This window comes from Cornus florida, unplaced genomic scaffold, assembly GCF_030987335.1.
Source record: "Cornus florida cultivar Cherokee Brave unplaced genomic scaffold, ASM3098733v1 CherokeeBrave_3.0.0_Hap2_Chr04, whole genome shotgun sequence".
Classification (NCBI taxonomy): domain Eukaryota; kingdom Viridiplantae; phylum Streptophyta; class Magnoliopsida; order Cornales; family Cornaceae; genus Cornus; species Cornus florida.
The window spans coordinates 15,552,413-15,569,932 of NW_026775574.1; the positions used below are offsets into that span (position 1 = coordinate 15,552,413).

General features: G+C 33.8%; 1 pseudogene; it reads left to right on the forward strand.

Annotated features, from left to right (window-relative positions):
* Positions 1-1,157: 1,157 nt before the first annotated feature.
* LOC132304771 ((S)-N-methylcoclaurine 3'-hydroxylase isozyme 1-like) overlaps positions 1,158-17,520 on the forward strand; it is a 29,836-nt pseudogene continuing 13,473 nt past the window's right edge.

Here is a 17,520-nt window from a genome sequence, read left to right on the forward strand (position 1 = left end):
AAAAACGAGCACTTATGGCTAAAAGGGTAAACTGGTAATTATTCAAGAAGATCCGGGTGCAACCGAGTACACCATTGGAAAGACAGTGAAAAATTAGTCAAGTTCAAAAAAAAAGTTCACTCGATTTGGAGTCTGAACGAGGGAGAAACGAGTGTTTAAAGTTGTGACGTCGCGGAGGCTCGACGAAGGCCATGGTGCACACGGCACCCATGCACGAGCCCACCAGCGCCCATGCAGGCATCCAATGGCATGCACAAGCTGACAAAAAAAAAAAAAAAAAAGGTGAGGTTCCAAAACTGAGGCTTGAAACGAGGGCCAAGACGAGTTTTTCTAGAAAAACACGAAGAAGAAACCCCCCTAAACTCGAGTTTTCTACCCGACAACGCGGAAGGAAACGATAAATTATTTCCTAAAGGAAAACCCCAAAGTGCCCCTAAACCAGATTGTGCAACAAAATCGCCCGTGGACGTAACCCTATTTGTGAAGGTGAACCACATGTAAATCCTTGTCTCGTTTGTGCGTATGCTATTTATTTTCTTGTCATTAATTTTCTCTTTATTCTCATAAATTTCTATTCGATTCTTATTTCATAACAAACAGCGTATTATTTTTTACGAAAAGGAGATCATGAAGATATATATATATATTTCCCTTCATATTTTCAATAGAAAGGGGAAATTATAGGATATCAGTATAATGGATCATATTCTAAAACCCAATGGTGAAAGATAATGTTTTATAAATAAAAGTCACTTTTTTTTTTTTTTGATAAGGATAAATAGAAGTCACTTTTTATGCAATCATATGAGAGCTTGAGGAATATGATGATCTCAAAGTGCTTCAAGAGTGCATCAATTCTATGAACATGCTATATAGTCTAATAGTATCTCGTCTTAAGAAAAAAAATAAATAAATAGGGGCAGTTGGGGCAATTTGTAAATTAGGCAAGTCAACTTTGCAATCAAGATTACCAGCTTAATAAACATATACGCACAGAGAGGATAGGGTACGTAACCTAAATTTTCTTTACATGGTTATCTCTTGAGAGAAATACATCAGTTGGTTAACCACCAAATATGCATCCTCTATAGACAATATAAGCTAATTGACAACAATACACTCACACTGCAAAAAGCCAGATCTTGATACTGCAAGTCATGACTGAGACTATTACAAGAGAAGTAACCTATCTCTTATTTCCTATACTCCTCTTACCTATCATCTTCTTCATCCTAAAGCATTTCAAATCTTATTTCTTATCAAAAACTAGTTTACCACTTCCACCAGGACTAAGTCTATGGCCAATATTTGGCAATATTCCTCATATGGGAAAAATGCCTCACATCATTCTGACAAACTTTGCTCGGTCCTATGGCCCTCTTATGTCGCTGAGACTAGGAATTCAAATCATAATCATCGGATCATCCACAACTGCTGCAGAGGAAATTCTCAAGACCCATGATCGGAGCTTATCTGCGCGGTATGTTCATAGTGCAGTACTAGCTAAAAGCTCAAAATTCAATCACTTGTCACTTGGATGGGCACTGGAGTGCAATGATGGATGGAAGAATTTAAGAACAATATGTAGAAGTGAGCTGTTCTCGGGCAAGGCAATGGGGTATCAAGCATGTTTGAGAGAGACAAAGGCAATGGACATGGTGAAGTTTGTGTGTGCAAAGGAAGGAAAAGAAGTGAAAGTTGGAGAATTGGTTTTTGAAACTGTGTTTAACATGACGAGTAATGCTTTGATATCAAGAGATTTAATTAGCTTAGAGAAATAGGGTGTAATGTTTCCAAATTTTACCATTTTTCATTTTCTAAAATTTTTTAATTTTTTGAGGGTATTTTTGTCTTTTCTCGTTTTGCGTACCGGACACCTTGGGGTGTGTCGAGTGTGTTTGAGAGTTGGTTGGGACATTTCTTTGAGTTCAGGACTCTTAGAAATTCACCGGTTGCTATTTTGGCATTTTTTCAGTTTTTCAAGTCGGACGATCCCGTGTGGGACCCACTATCGGGATTTTATGTAAAGGAGTTGTGTCTCGGGTCATTTGTATGCCATGCATAATTATTTTGTGCTTATTTAATGTGGTTGTGTGCTATTTTATATGATTGTGCGCATATATGTATAAATTGTGGTAGAAAATTAAATGAAAAAGATTTTTTATTAGTGGTGTGACCCACCACTAACATTTATTTGTAACTTAGAGACCAATTTGGTCTCATTCTTTCTCTCTCCCCGTAATCCCTCTCTTCCTATCACTTTTCTTCTCTTTTTCTTTTTTCTTTTGATCTTAAACTTCAAGTTTCAATTACTTCTTCAATTCTTGGAATTTTTGGATGCTGTTTATGACAAATCGAAGAGCACGGCAAGATATACGCGTTGATATAAGCAATTCCTTGTTTGGTGCACTCTAGGGATTTCGAATTTAGGACTCATTTTATCTTAAGAGGTAGGGGTCTCTAATCCATGCATTTTTGTGTTTTTGTGAATTAATTCTATGCAATTTGTTGTCAAGCATGCTTAATTCATATTGATTATCCTTAAAATGATTTAAATGTGGTATATGAAGTTCATGACTATGTGTAGTAGTGGATTTATATGAAAAGCATGCTTAGTTGATAATATTTTATGCCTATTATGTTTAGAATTTGCCAAATTTCATGATGTGAAAGTATGATATTTCCATTGGGAGTTCTTGGAAAATTATACTCTGTAACTCGAACTTAAATTGGATGTATGATAATGGTCATTGACATGACATAAAAAAGCATGATGCATTCGTGCATAGCATTGGGCAAAGAAAAATGGGAAAGAATTGTTTTGAAATGAAAAGGGGTTTTGTGAAAACGCAAACGCCGAGGAGATACTGAGAGTCCGTGGCATCAACATGACCTAGAGGAAACTAGGGAAATCACCCTAGCGTGGTTGAGCTATCTGGGTCCCAAATGACGCCGCGAGGGTACCAAGGGTCAGGGACAGTAGCCAATCCTTCTTTCGTGTCACCGAGGAGTCACTGAGGGACGGGTTATGTTAATGGCTTGAAAAGTGATGGATTGGATTTTGAAAAAAAATGGGAAGCAACATACATGGCTTTGCATCTCATGGCATGAATTTTATTTCATTATGACTTGAACTTATATCGTATTTTTTCCCGGCATAGCATGATCCTACTACCTTTATTTCTATTCATTATTTAGATTCACAGGCTCACAAGAGGTGTGTCTTAGGCACCACCTACTGAGCAATTTTGCTCACCCCCTTATTATTATCATTTTTTAGGATATGGAAAGGAAGTGGCGACCGATGCTCCTCCATAGGTTTTTGATGGGTTAGTGGACTATTTTGACATACTTAGTAGCTATGATCTCATTTTATTATTTATTTATTATTTTTTTTTTTTATAAACCCTAGGATGACACGTATATTATGTATTAATATAGGAAAGGACGGTAGTGCCCTTAGTTGACCTCGGGTTTAGGTAAGAACCCAGTTAGCAATTCGGACCCACGGGTTCAAGCCGTTACAGAGGGTGTGGATGGAGGGATGAAGGGTCTTATAAGAAAATATATTGAGTTGATTTCAGCTCCAAATCTGTCTGATTTTTATCCAATTTTAGGTGCATTAGATCTTCAGGGCTTGAAAAAGAAGGCAAATAAAGCGTTTATGAGGATCTGTGCTACGTGGGAGCCCATTATCGAAGACAGAAGAGAAGGAAGAAGAGGTAATACTTCAAGCCAAATGGACTTCTTGGATGCCCTCTTGGACAATTCTTGTAGCAATGATCAAATCAACCATCTACTCCTGGTATGCTCTATTCTTTCCTCTCTATGCATATATATATACACAAATTAATATAAGCCTATATACTCTATTGGCAAAACTAGCAAATCCTTTTTGTAAACTTAAAAACCACCACAGAAGGCTCCTAGTTTTGGGGTAGATACTAGCTAGAGTATTCATATAGCTAGAGTACTCATAAAGAAAGCTTGGTTAGTACATTTGATTGATCTTTTTACCAGGGTTGTAACGACCCCAAAAAATAATAATAATAACAATAATAGATAAATAAAAATAAAAATTTCGACATGACCTCTACAGAAAAAGTCCTATTACGACCTGCTGAAATACATATAAAATGCAATGGCCTCACTTGGCCTCAAAACTAATCTATCTTGTCCCAACGCACAATATCATAATATACAACATCCCCAAAATTAACACATACATACAAAATGTCCCATTCCTCCATCTCTTCCAAACAAGAAATCACTTTAATTACATTAAATTACAGTCCATGAAATATATTTATTTACACAAATTCTACCATTACAACACTATACAAGTTACACTTAATTAATTTTTTTTTTTTTTTTTTTTTTGTAAAAGGTACATGATCATATTTCTATACAAAAGACAACAAAATAAGAGTTTTAGTCCAGTCTTAATTTGCGATGGGTTGTTGCCTGTCCTTCTTTCCCCAAACCTGAAAAATATTAAAATAATAGGGTGAGCATAAGCTCAATAGGAGGTGTCTAAGACACACCTCTTATGACCCCATGAATCCACGCAAAGAGTAGGCAAAAAGTAGACGGGATCATGTCATAGGGAATGCACATCAACAACCACAACTACAAGCTTATAAATAATTTCCATTGTAACACAAATACACCAAATATCCAAATGAAGTGCAATATCATGCCAATGTTGCTTCCCATTTTCTAAAACAATTCATTTTCACCATTCTAAACCGTTAATGCAACCCGACCCATAACACCTCTATGGCGTCACGAGGGAAGGGTTGGCTTTCCCCAACCACATGGCACCTTCATGGCGTTGTCTGGGCCTAGGTACCTCAACCACACAAGAGTCTCTCTCCATTTCTCTCTAGATCACATTAACACCACGGACCACTAAGCGCCTCCTAGGCATGCGGTTTTCACAAACATTTTTCAAAAACTTTTTCAAAAAACAATTCCATTGCCTTTTTAGAACAATGTTTCCCCCATTCCATACCCAATCAAAATGCATAACTACACCATGCCTCTTAAACATCATAATTCTTTATACATTTCAATTATTAATAATAAACACAGTTGGGAGAAAAATTATATAATACACATATCATACTTCTTATTATATCTCCAGCTACTCAAATACATAAGGCATGGAATATAATCATTTAAGGCATATTTTCTCATAAATTGACAACTGACACATAATAACATATCACATATACAACAAATAAATCATTTTTGCAAGGATCCACACGAATTAACATACTATACAACAATTCATGAAGAATAATTCACAAAAATCTAAGAAAAATGTGAATTAGAAACCCCTACCTCTTAATTGAAGAAAAGCCCCAAAATATGCCCAAAATTTCGAAATCTAACGAGGCCGCTTGTATACGTCAAAATAATGTAGTGAATGTGCGGTTCAAGAAAAGCCTTTTAGGCCAAATTTAAATATATAAAACCACTACCAACACTACTACTAACGTAGCAAGAGTGAGTAGGGATCGTCCCAAGGGATTATACGTGTTGGAATATAACTTCAACTCTAATGTACCAAATGATTGCAAAAGAGAGAGACTAGTTGATTAATCTAGAAATTAATTAATTAAAATACAATTAAAATAAACTAATGAGAAATAGGGATTTAAGAGATGAGAAGAGAGGACTTAGGGTGTTGGAATCACCACTAAGTTCGTGTAATTAACCACTTGCTTTCCATTAATGGGGAATATATTGTTATGAACAAAATGCGACTACCAATTGCAATATTAAGCATGGACCATCTAATTTAAGCATGAATTGTCTTACCTAAACTAATTGTAACACAACCCATCTAGTTTAAGCATGACCCATCTAGGTAGCAACAATTGTAGTACACATCAATCTAGAGAATCATGGAATTTGCAATAGTAAGCCATGGAGTATCTAAGCAATTATAGATTGTCTACCTACCTACAAGCATGAATTAAATTGTAGAATAACCCATCAAGTATAAGTATAAACCATCTAATTAATTGACAAACCCATGCAACGAAAACCCATGTCTAGCCATCACTAGATTCTCAATCAACCACACATAGACATGCAATTAATATAGAAAAACTAGTGTAGAGATCAATTCTCAAATAATCATACCTAAGACAACATGTAATCAAATAGAGAATCAATAGAAAGAATTAATCTATATGAATCATGTAAGAAATAATTCCTAATTTAATCACACATAGACATGTAAAAAAACTAAAGAATTAATAGGAAGAATTAAACCATAGAAATCATAGAAATATACCAAGATTCATTAAATTCACAAGGCTAGAACACTAATCACAACACTATATATAAATCCCCAAAAATAGAAATACAAGGGTTTAGATTACACAACACTTAGGGCTCATCCAAGCCCTAAGTGTAGATCTAGCCAATCATGGAGGAGGTAGATGTGGTCATGGAATCAAGCTCCAAATATGGCTCCATCTTCTTCTTCCTCTTCTTCTTCTTCTTCTTTGAAGCTCTAGAGATAGAGAGAGAGAGTGGTCTAGAGATGGATCTTGAGATGTGCCTCCACTTCCCCATTTTCTTCTAACCCTAATCTCTAACTTTGCTAGAGAGAGAAATAAAAAATACAAAATAAAAAATAAAATGATAAAAAGCTCCTTTACAAATGGGTCACTTCCCTTTATATAGAAGGTCCTTTTCTTAGTCACTAAGTCTGGAATATTGCTCCAAAAATATCTAATCCCGTACCATATGGTAGGTAGACTTTTGGGTGCACACGGGAATAAGACAGCTCACTGCCAGCAATGTTCGGTCGATCAGAGAAAAAGTTGGATCGATCAGAGAAGTTGAATCAATCAGAGAAAAAGTTGGATCGATCAGAGAAAAAGTTGGATCGATCAGACTTGGCAGCTTTTTAGGATCAGCCTCTTTTTGCTCCAAATCAGCCTCATTTTGTTCCGGATCCTCACTAAGACTTAGTTTGACTCCAAAGAGGCCTTAAGAAACCATTTTTAGCCCATTTTAACATTATTGACCTGAAATAGACAAAAACACAAATAAATACTAAAACGGGTAAATAAGATAGATAAAGGTCCTAGAATACTCAAGCTTAAGGGGTTTAAAAATGTACTTTTCAGCGCTCATCACATCCCCAAACTTTAATATTGCTAGTCCCTAACAATGAACTACGAAGTAAAGAAATAAAATGAACAACTAAACAACTATAACTAGAAAGCAATAAATGGATAGCGCCACTTTCGTAGGGAACACAATTGCATTTAGCATATGTAACAAGCCTTTTAAACCCCTAGGTTACCCCTAGTGGACGAGTGAAGTCTCGTGAGGGTTTCCAAAAATGATACCCACAAACATAAAACTCATTCTTTCAAAAGAGGCACCAATATTGCAAACAAGCATTGGGAGAAAACTACCTCAAGTATGCAAATTTTCAACCCTTTCTAAGCAATCTCCTAAAATCTCAACATCAAGCAAGCAAGTATGGTCCTCTACACATCAAGAAAATGATCATGCAAATCAAAACAACTCTAGAATCCTTTTTGAGTGGTCCAGCATCAATGTATTGCTATCTTAGCCAACTAAAGAATTAATCACATCATTACCCTCAAACTAGCACACAAATCTAGTACCGATCATCAAGATAAAAAGTGGACCTTTTATTAAAGCTTATTGTTCTAGGTGCGCTTATTCTTTTCACTCATTTTTTTTTTTTTTAATAGGATCAAAGATAGAAGCATGGTGCAATGTAGTGATCTATTAAGCTTTCTAGCGATTCATGAGATCGAGCGTTAGGTCAATGACTCCCAAACCAGACGGCTTTAGGGCATTACGTGTTCAAACACCCCTACGAACTTACAAGCTCAAATCAACTAGGTTACAAATCAAGACAACAACCATCTAATCATTTCCCATATCTCACCTTTTGGGAGAACTCCTCACTTTTTTATTGCTTTTGCTTTTACTTTTTTTTTTTTTTTTTTGTAAGCAAGTTCAATTATTAACCTAGAGTTTGGGCCCTCCACCTTTCGGCGCAAGAAGTTCAGTACTTTATGAGGCTAGAATCCCAGCTACTTAGTGAAAAGGGGTTGTTATCCACCATTATCAAGAATGAAAGCTTTCAATGCACTACTAGCCCAATTGGGATATAACCAATTCAATAATCAACAAAGCATGTACCCCACAAATAAATGCTAGTGTGCGCCTGTGCTAGTGTAGAATCCTAGAATGAATCTCAAAACAATCACAAAATCAAGTTGATGTGGACCACAAAGGTAAGCAAGATATCAATCTTTCGAAAAATTTACTTCTAAATGGCATCCATAAGGCATACAAGGAGTATTGGACTATCAAGTCAAGCAATTTTTAAATTTTAAGCAATATAGTCCTCAAACGATCAAAATCATAGCTAACATCAATCTCAAATCTCAATCATGCATTTAAAGCTCAATTTCAAGTAGAATGCAACAAAGTCACCTTACCCCTAAACTTAAACCGCACATTGTCCTCAATGTGCACTGAGAACAATGGAAAGAAGGAAAGAGTATACCGTGGTGGTGTAGACGTGAAGCCCGGTCATGATCCAATTCGAATGACGTCTCCCCCAAACTTGGAATCAACAACCTACTTGAATAACCACACTAGCAAACTCACATCAAATATCAAATAGAAGAAGATAAGTAAATCAAGCATTCTAAGGCAATATAACACAAGATGAAAGGGAGATATGAGATCAAGCCCTAATTAAAGCATGAAATGTGTATGAGTACACATAAGGGCACAATGATGAAACAAATTTTTGTATTTTTCATTTAATGAAAACAAGTATATACAAAAAAAAAAAAAAAAAAAAAAAAAAAACAAAGAATAAAATGCATGAAAAAAATGCAAAAAGAAAATAAAGAAGGTAAAATGTAATGAAAGAATATGTACAATGCAAGAAATGAAAAATAAAAAATAAGATAGATACAAGACCAAAATAATGAAAAATAAAAATAAAAATTTTTTTTTTTTAATTTAATTTTTTTCATAACAAGTATGTACACACACACAAAAATAAAACAAATAAACATGCAATGAAATAAAGGACGCAAAACAAAATTTATTTATTTATTTATTTATTTATTATTATTATTATTATTATTTATATATGTGAAAACATATAAAGAGAAATGAAAAATGCAAGAAATATGCAAAATGGGTACTAAGTTTAACGTCTCTAGCAAGACGGAATGCTTCTTTGAAAAACTATCTCTTTTTTTATTATTATTCAAATTAAAAATAAAAAATAAAAAATTAAAGTTAAACAAAAAATTTTTGGATTTTTTTTTTTTTTTTTTTTGAAATAAGATAAAAGGAAATAAAATAAAAGAAAAGAAAAGAAAAATATTTTTGAAATTTTTTTCTTAAAAAAAAGGTTTGAAATAAAAATAAATCTTGAAAGTAAAAATGAAAATAAAATAAAATAAAAATCTTTTTGGAGTTTTCGAAAATAAAATAAAATAAACAAAAATATTTTTATATTTTTAACAAATTTTAAAACAATTTTTTTTTTTAATAAGAGAAAAGAGAGTAAATAAAATAAAACGAATAACAAAAGTCAAAGAAAATGAAAAATAGAAAGAAGAAAAAGTCAAAAATTCAAAGGGCAAAGTTGTGATCGATCTTGACTTGGATCAATCACACCATGATCGATCTATGCTCGCACGATGGGATAAAGGATATGAAATATGCAGTGCTTTGAAAAAATTTCTAAGTATGGAATCTCGATCTATCATGAGGGCTCCTAGGTCGATCAAATTTACTTGGATCGATCGAACATAAAGTTCGAACGATGGGACAGAGAGCTGAAATATGCAGGTTCTCTTCACACGATGGAACAGAGAGATGAAAATATGTAGAGATGATGTTCGATCGATCGAAGGTGCTCTTGTGATCGATCGAACTGGCACCAAATGCCTCATTTTGAGATGAAAGTGCATAAAATCCTATGCTAAACCCCAATGATGGTAACAACAATAAAAATTAAAAATTGGATGAAAAAATGTACACAAGAACGGAAAATAAAAATAAATAATAAAAAGAAATGGGAGAGGAATAGAGTTGGAAACTCTACGAATACTAGTGTTTAACGTCTCTAGCAAGACATTGGGTCAACTCATTAATCAAAAGAATCAAAAACCAGATATGAAATATCCTTATTGATCCTCTTTTCACTTTTCTCATTTAATATCCCACTTACAACAATAAAATCATCCTCCAAAAGAATGACTTAAAAAAAAATGAAAGAGATGATATTGTTCTTTTCATCCACGGTCTTGAAAACAAAATCAATCATGGTTAGCCTTGCCTCATTTTTGTGCTCTTGAAGTGTATTCAAAGAATCACTTCCTATGTGAATTGGCAATTCAATATCTTTCAAAGACTCATTTGGAATATCAAGAAACACCTTCTCTTCATCATTTTTCTCCTCCTAAAAAATAGCCATCTCTTCACCTTCCAAATTAGCTAAGGAGTCCATTAGAGAGTTTACTTCATTTTTGGAGCTTTCAAAGTCAAAACCACAATTTTTATACATTTCAAAAAGGCATTCCTCAAGAGGGTCATTGGATATAATAGAAAGAAGGACCTCTTCAACAAGTTTCTCCTCCTTCTCTCCTACCTCAAGTGTGGTCAACAACTCCTCACTCTCTAAAGTAGCCATGTCATAGATAAATCATAATCAATAAGTAGAGTTTGTGAAATATGCACATCAAGTAAAGCTAACACTTTTTCTTCAAATTCGGGTGAGAACCTAAAAGGTGGTGGAATTGGTTTATCATAAAATGTTGGTGGAGGGCAATAGTCATAAGAAGGATTAAATGAGTGATGAATTTCATAATAAGATGATGCATGAAATGAATTGGACTTAATTTCATAAGGATTAAAATATGATGGAGGAGCATAAGGTGGAGGGATGTAATTCCCCCCCAAACTTGGATCAAATAATTCCTACATTCATAATTAAAACCCAAATACAACAAATAATGGCCTCAACAAGGGCCTATGCTTTGACAAAAATTTGAACAATAAAATGAGCCTCAACAAGGGCTATCACAAGCATGCAAAGAAGTGAAACAATTAAAATACGAGAGTTCCAAGAATTGCTCACAATGGTCCTTTAGCACTTCAACTCCAAATTTAGCTTTAACCTCCAATGATTGCTTCAAGTTCCAAAGTTCGCCTTCCTTGTAGTTAAGTACCTAATTGAACAAATAAAAATGAGAGCAAGAGAAAAGAATATACAATGGAAAATAAAATAAAAATAGAAGCAATCAAATGAACACTATTGTCTAGTTTAATTCCAACAAAACCGTTAATCCCCGGCAACGGCGCCAAAATTTGACGAGGCCGCTTGTATACGTCAAAATAATGTAACGAATGTGCGGTTCAAGAAAAGCCTTTTAGGTCAAATTTAAATTTATAAAACCACTACCAACACTACTACTAACGTAGCAAGAGTGAGTAGGGATCGTCCCAAGGGATTATACGTGTTGGAATATAACTTCAACTCTAATGTACCAAATGATTGTAAAAGAGAGAGATTGGTTGATTAATCTAGAAATCAATTAATTAAAATACAATTAAAATAAACTAATGAGAGATAGGGATTTAAAAGAAGAGAAGAGAGGACTTAGGGTGTTGGAATCACCACTAAGCTCGTGTAATTAACCACTTGCTTTCCATTAATGGGGAATACATTGTTGTGAACAAAATGCGACTACCAATTGCAATATTAAGCATGGACCATCTAATTTATGCATGAATTGTCTTACCTAAACTAATTGTAGCATAACCCATCTAGTTTAAGCATAACCCATCTAGGTAGTAACAATTGTAACACACATCAATATAGAGAATCATGGAATTTGCAAGAGTAAGCCATGGAGTATCTAAGCAATCATAGATTGTCTACCTACCTACAAGCATGAATTAAATAGTAGAACAACCCATCAAGTATAAGTATAAACCATCTAATTAATTGACAAACCCATTCAATGAAAGCCTATGTCTAGCCATCACTAGATTCTCAATCAACCACACATAAACATGCAATTAATATAGAAAAACTAGTGTAGAGATCAATTCCCAAATAATCACACATAAGACAACATGTAATCAAATAGAGAATCAATAGAAAGAATTAATCCATACGAATTGTAACAACCTGGATTTCTCAACCCAGTGTGTTAGTGATGAACCGGAAATTGACCCGATAACGGACTTGAAATGCGGAAGGGAAAGAAGCCAAATGACCTCAAGAGATGTACGTCATCCCTAAGGCCCCAAAATGACTCTCCGTGAAGCCACGGAACTCAAATGAGCCAAGCAAATGAAGCAAGAATGCCTAACCCGAAAAGAGATAAACTAAGGGCAAAATGGTCATTTCTCACTGAAAAGGGTGCCACCGTGCACATCATTGGAAGGACAACGAAAAATGAACAAAATTTGACTCAAGAATCGTCTGATTCTGAGTCCGGGCAGAAAAGATATGAAATTCCAATACCCGATGCGAAAGTTATGAAGCAATGACTTAACATTTTCCAATATTTTCATAATAAACTTTGAAAACAAAAGTGCATAGAAAACAAGATACATGTCATTGGCCTCCGGCCTCATCTCATACATGTTAAATACATTAAAAAGAGTGCACTTACGTACACTTTACATATACGAATCAACGAATACAAGTTTAAACAAATAGGGCTACAAAAAGGCATCTTATGCTAACACTTGCATAAAATAGAAACTTAGAAACTGTAAGCCATCCAAGGAGCAATGGAATCTTCAAATCCTGAGTCCTGTACCTAAAATATGCCCCAGTATCATAGGGGTAAGTAACATAAAGCTACTCGTAGGAGATGAGCATGCATTGACCTAGCATTTTACAATTTTATCACCTTATGGTGAAACATGTTAAAGGGGCTCATGCCACCTAATGTCTATGTCAAAATGAGACCCAGGGAGCATCCTAAGCTACCTAGATCATTTCTATCATAATCACATTGTTCATGCAATTCAAACAACATGGAAACATGTTATACAAGGCAACAAGAAATAGATTCTCAAAGTCTTCAACTTGAAATCCAAAATACAAAAACAACAAGTGTGAGTCATGCCACCTAACGTCTATGTTCAAAATGAATCTATAAGGTCATTCCTAAACTACATTTGAACATCAAAACACAAATTATGATATCGATGCAATTTAACCAACAATGGAATTTCCAATACAACGCATGAAGCATGCTTTCACAAAGCTACATCTTAAGCTCAAAATAGGAAATCAAATAAGGAACAACAAGTTACGATATCATCTAGTTATCAACTTGAAATGAAATACGAAATCAAATAAAGTGGATACTCGGACGTCACGCCAGATCAGACCGACAACATAGTTACTTTAGGGTTACTAGCCCATAGGTAACCTCCCTATGTGTGCACTAGACTATATAAAGGGACAATCCCCCGTACTAGAACCAAGTCCTAGCCGTAGCCAAACAATGATATTCCCAAGTTTCCAAAATCAACAAATTGTGCAACAACGTATATATATCAACATGTATATACAAGATATCAACTATTTACCAAGTACAATCCAAATTTTGGAAACTTATACAATACATGCTCAAAATTTACAACTACTATGGCTTGTAAGATGTCAAATACAAAGTGTGCAATTCCTTACACATAGCAACAATATATTCAATATGGAAAAACATATTCTCATGAATATAAAAGTAACAACTATGTTATCCAATACTCAAAAGTAATCAAGTGAACATACATCAAATCCAAATCCATGATTTAAATATAGAAACAACTTCCAAAATGCAATTAAATCCATGGAGTAATAAAGTAGAATTTAATTAAACATAAATAGTTAAATTCTCTAAATTTCAAGTTAATCCAAATAACTTCAATTTAATATATATTGAAAGACATGTCATGGTCATCATATATATAACATCAAATGACAAGTTAAGTGATTAAAACACTTAAGACAAAATTACTCAAGCTAATTAATTAATTTCCTCTAGATTTTTAAACAATTCCAAATGCCATCAATTTAATCTATGTTAGAGAACATACCAAGGCCTATTTAAATACCACATTACAACTTGATTTAATGATTGATACAACCATGTGAATTAAACTTTCACTAAAGATAAATATTAAATAAAAGTTGTAATTCTTAATCAAATGATCCAAATTTAATATTATGTTAACCAACATATCTAAGCATAATTTCCTAGCACGTTACAATTCAAATCAAAGTTATACATCATCATAAATTTTAAATCTTATACAAAGAAATAAAAATTACTAACTTTCTAAATTTGATACAAGGCATACATATATGTTGTATAATCATGGCAAACACACAATACAACACACAAATAATCCTAAAACATTCCCTACCTCAATTGGAATGAAAATCTCAATTACCATCGAAATGAAATCGCCCTAAATTTTTGGTCCGCAAAATAGATTTTTCAGCTTGCTACCTTCAACTTGTAAAATTCATAAAAAATTCAATTCTAACCCAAATTGAATGAATCCAAAGCCCAATGAAAGCTTAAACATTGTAATTTGATAATATCAATTTAGTTTAACAAAATATTTTCCCAATTGAAACTGTTTTGACCCAAAACTTTGAAACAAATTCTGCCCAGAAAACATATTTTCAGTCTGTAGCTTCCAACTTTGAAAATTCATCTAAAATTCATTTGACATCCAAATTGGGCAAACCTAATTTATTTTGGAAGTAAACATACGAGAGTATAAAACTGAAAATTTAAGCCATGATCCAATGTCAAAAGGTTAGTGAAATAAATCATCTAAAAATATGTTTTTCAGCTACAATAAAAACATGGATAGCAGATAGTTTCAGATTTTTAAAAAAATTTAGAAATGCTCTAAAATCGTGAAAAAATTCTGAATAGTGTAAAATCGATGGAGGAAGTTCCAGTAAAAATTTCAAGGCAATTGAAGCACAACAGCTCTATATAAAAATTCATTTCTGGACTGAAAAGGAAAAGCTTCAAATTTCCAGCAACTAGCTTGCAACTTCAAAATTTCATAACTAATTCATTTTAAATCCAAATTAAATGAAACCAAAACTAAATGAAATATAATTGAGTATAATTTCATATTCTATATTTAATTTGACAAGATTAATTTCAAGTTAAAACAATTTAAGGGCAAAATACAAGTCCTTCTTTTCCATGCATGTAAAACACTCAATAATGACATAAAAATACTTCAAAATAATAAATCAATACCTCACTAAAGAATTGAATCTCTAGATACCAAAGCAAAACTAGAAGTTAGGCTAGATCCTTTAAGGGTTTTGAAGAGGAGGATGAGGGGAACAAAAAGTATTCCAAGCTTTATGGTCTAAAGTAAGTGGAAAGGCCTCAAAGATCAAGGTCATTGCCTAAGGCTTCAAGCTCCATCCATGGAGGCTAGGGTTTTCTTGTAAGGAAGAGAATGAAATAATGTGGTTAAGTGTGAGTGGAGGAAATAGAAATCCTCCACTCACTATGTGCTCTTACACCATGGTCAACACACACATCTATGGTCAATTGCACAAAAACCCTCCTTTAAAACCATAATCCCAAAGTGGCCCAAAGATATTTGCAAGACTAAATTGTGAACCTACACTTGTCACCAATCCATGGCTCCTTCTTATGTTTAATCCCACACCTACACTTGTCAACCATCCAAGCCAACAAGTGCACCAATCCTAGGCCAACAAGTGGGTGAATACTCACCCTCCAAATGTCATCATCCAATGCATTAAAGTGTTTCCACACAAATGTCAACAAGTGGACCAATGAGAGTGTGACACTTATCACACTTTTCAAAATTTATAAAAAGGTCCTTTTTGAAAATATATTCCAAATTTAATTGTAAAATGGTCCCCAAGATGAAAAATAATTACTTTATTTAATTACACTAAAACCCCATAAGTTAAGAATAATTATACTAAAGTATGCATTAATGCCCCTTTATGAAATAAGTAAGCAATCAACATGCTATCTAGAAAAGTAAAAATACCACTATCATGGAAATCAAATATCATGAATGCATGAAAAACCGGAATCAAATTCGAGCACAAAAAGTGAGGTTATGCAAGGAAAATGGATAAACGAGAAAAAGACAAAATGTGAATAGTGTTCGGAAAAATAAAATATGGAAATGACACAATTCCCAAAGGAAGTTGTCAATCCAAGGAAAAGAGTCTCGGAAATCATTCTAGAGCACTCGAGACGATATCAAGTGATGAAAAACCGAACCCAAAAAGGAAAAGACAACGGAAAAAAAATATCCGTTAAAATCTGAGAAAAAGAAAAGGAAGAAAAATAATCAGGTCATTACATGAATCATGTAAGAAATAATTCCTAATTTAATCACACATAGACATGTAAACAAACTAGAGAATTAATAGGAAGAATTAAACCATAGAAATCATAGAAATATACCAAGATTCATCACAAGGCTAGAACACTAATCACAACAATATATATAAATCCCCAAAAATAGAAATACAAGGGTTTAGATTACACAAGACTTACGACTCATCCAAGCCTTAAGTGTAGATCTAGCCAATCATGGAGGAGGTAAATGTGGTCATGGAATCAAGCTCCAAATATGGCTTCATCTTCTTCTTCCTCTTCTTCTTCTTCTTCTTTGAAGCTCTAGAGATGGAGAGATAGAGTGGTCTAGAGATGGATCTTGAGATGTACCTCCACTTCTCCCTTTTCTTCTAACCCTAATCTCTAACTTTGTTAGAGAGAGAAATAAAAATACAAAATGAAAAATAAAATGATAAAAGGCTCCTTTACAAATGGGTCACTTCCCTTTATATAGAAGGTCCTTTTCTTAGTCACTAAGTTAGGAATATAGCCCAAAAAATATCTAATCCCGTACTATGTGATAAGTGGACTTTTAGGCGGGCACAGAAAAATGATAGCTCACTGCCAGTATTGTTCGATCGATCAGAGAAAAGTTCGATCAATCCAACTTTAATCGATCTCATTTTTCTGATCGATCTCATGATCAATCTCACTTGACAGCTTTTCAGGATCAGCCTCTTTTTGCTCCATATCAGCCTCTTTTTGCTCCGAATCCTCTCCAAGAATTAGTTTGACTCCAAAAAGGCCTTAAGAAACCATTTTTAGCCCATTTTAACATTATTGACCTGAAATAGACAAAAACACAAATAAGTAATAAAACGGGTAAATAAGATAGATAAAGGTCCTAGAATATTTAAGCTTAAGGGGTTTAAAAGTGTACTTTTCAGCGCTCATCACACCCCCAAACTTACATATTGCTAGTCCCTAGCAATGAACTATGAAGTAAAGAAATGAAATGAATAACTAAACAACTATAACTAGAAAGCAATAAATGGATAGCGCCACTTTCGTAGGGAACACGATTACATTT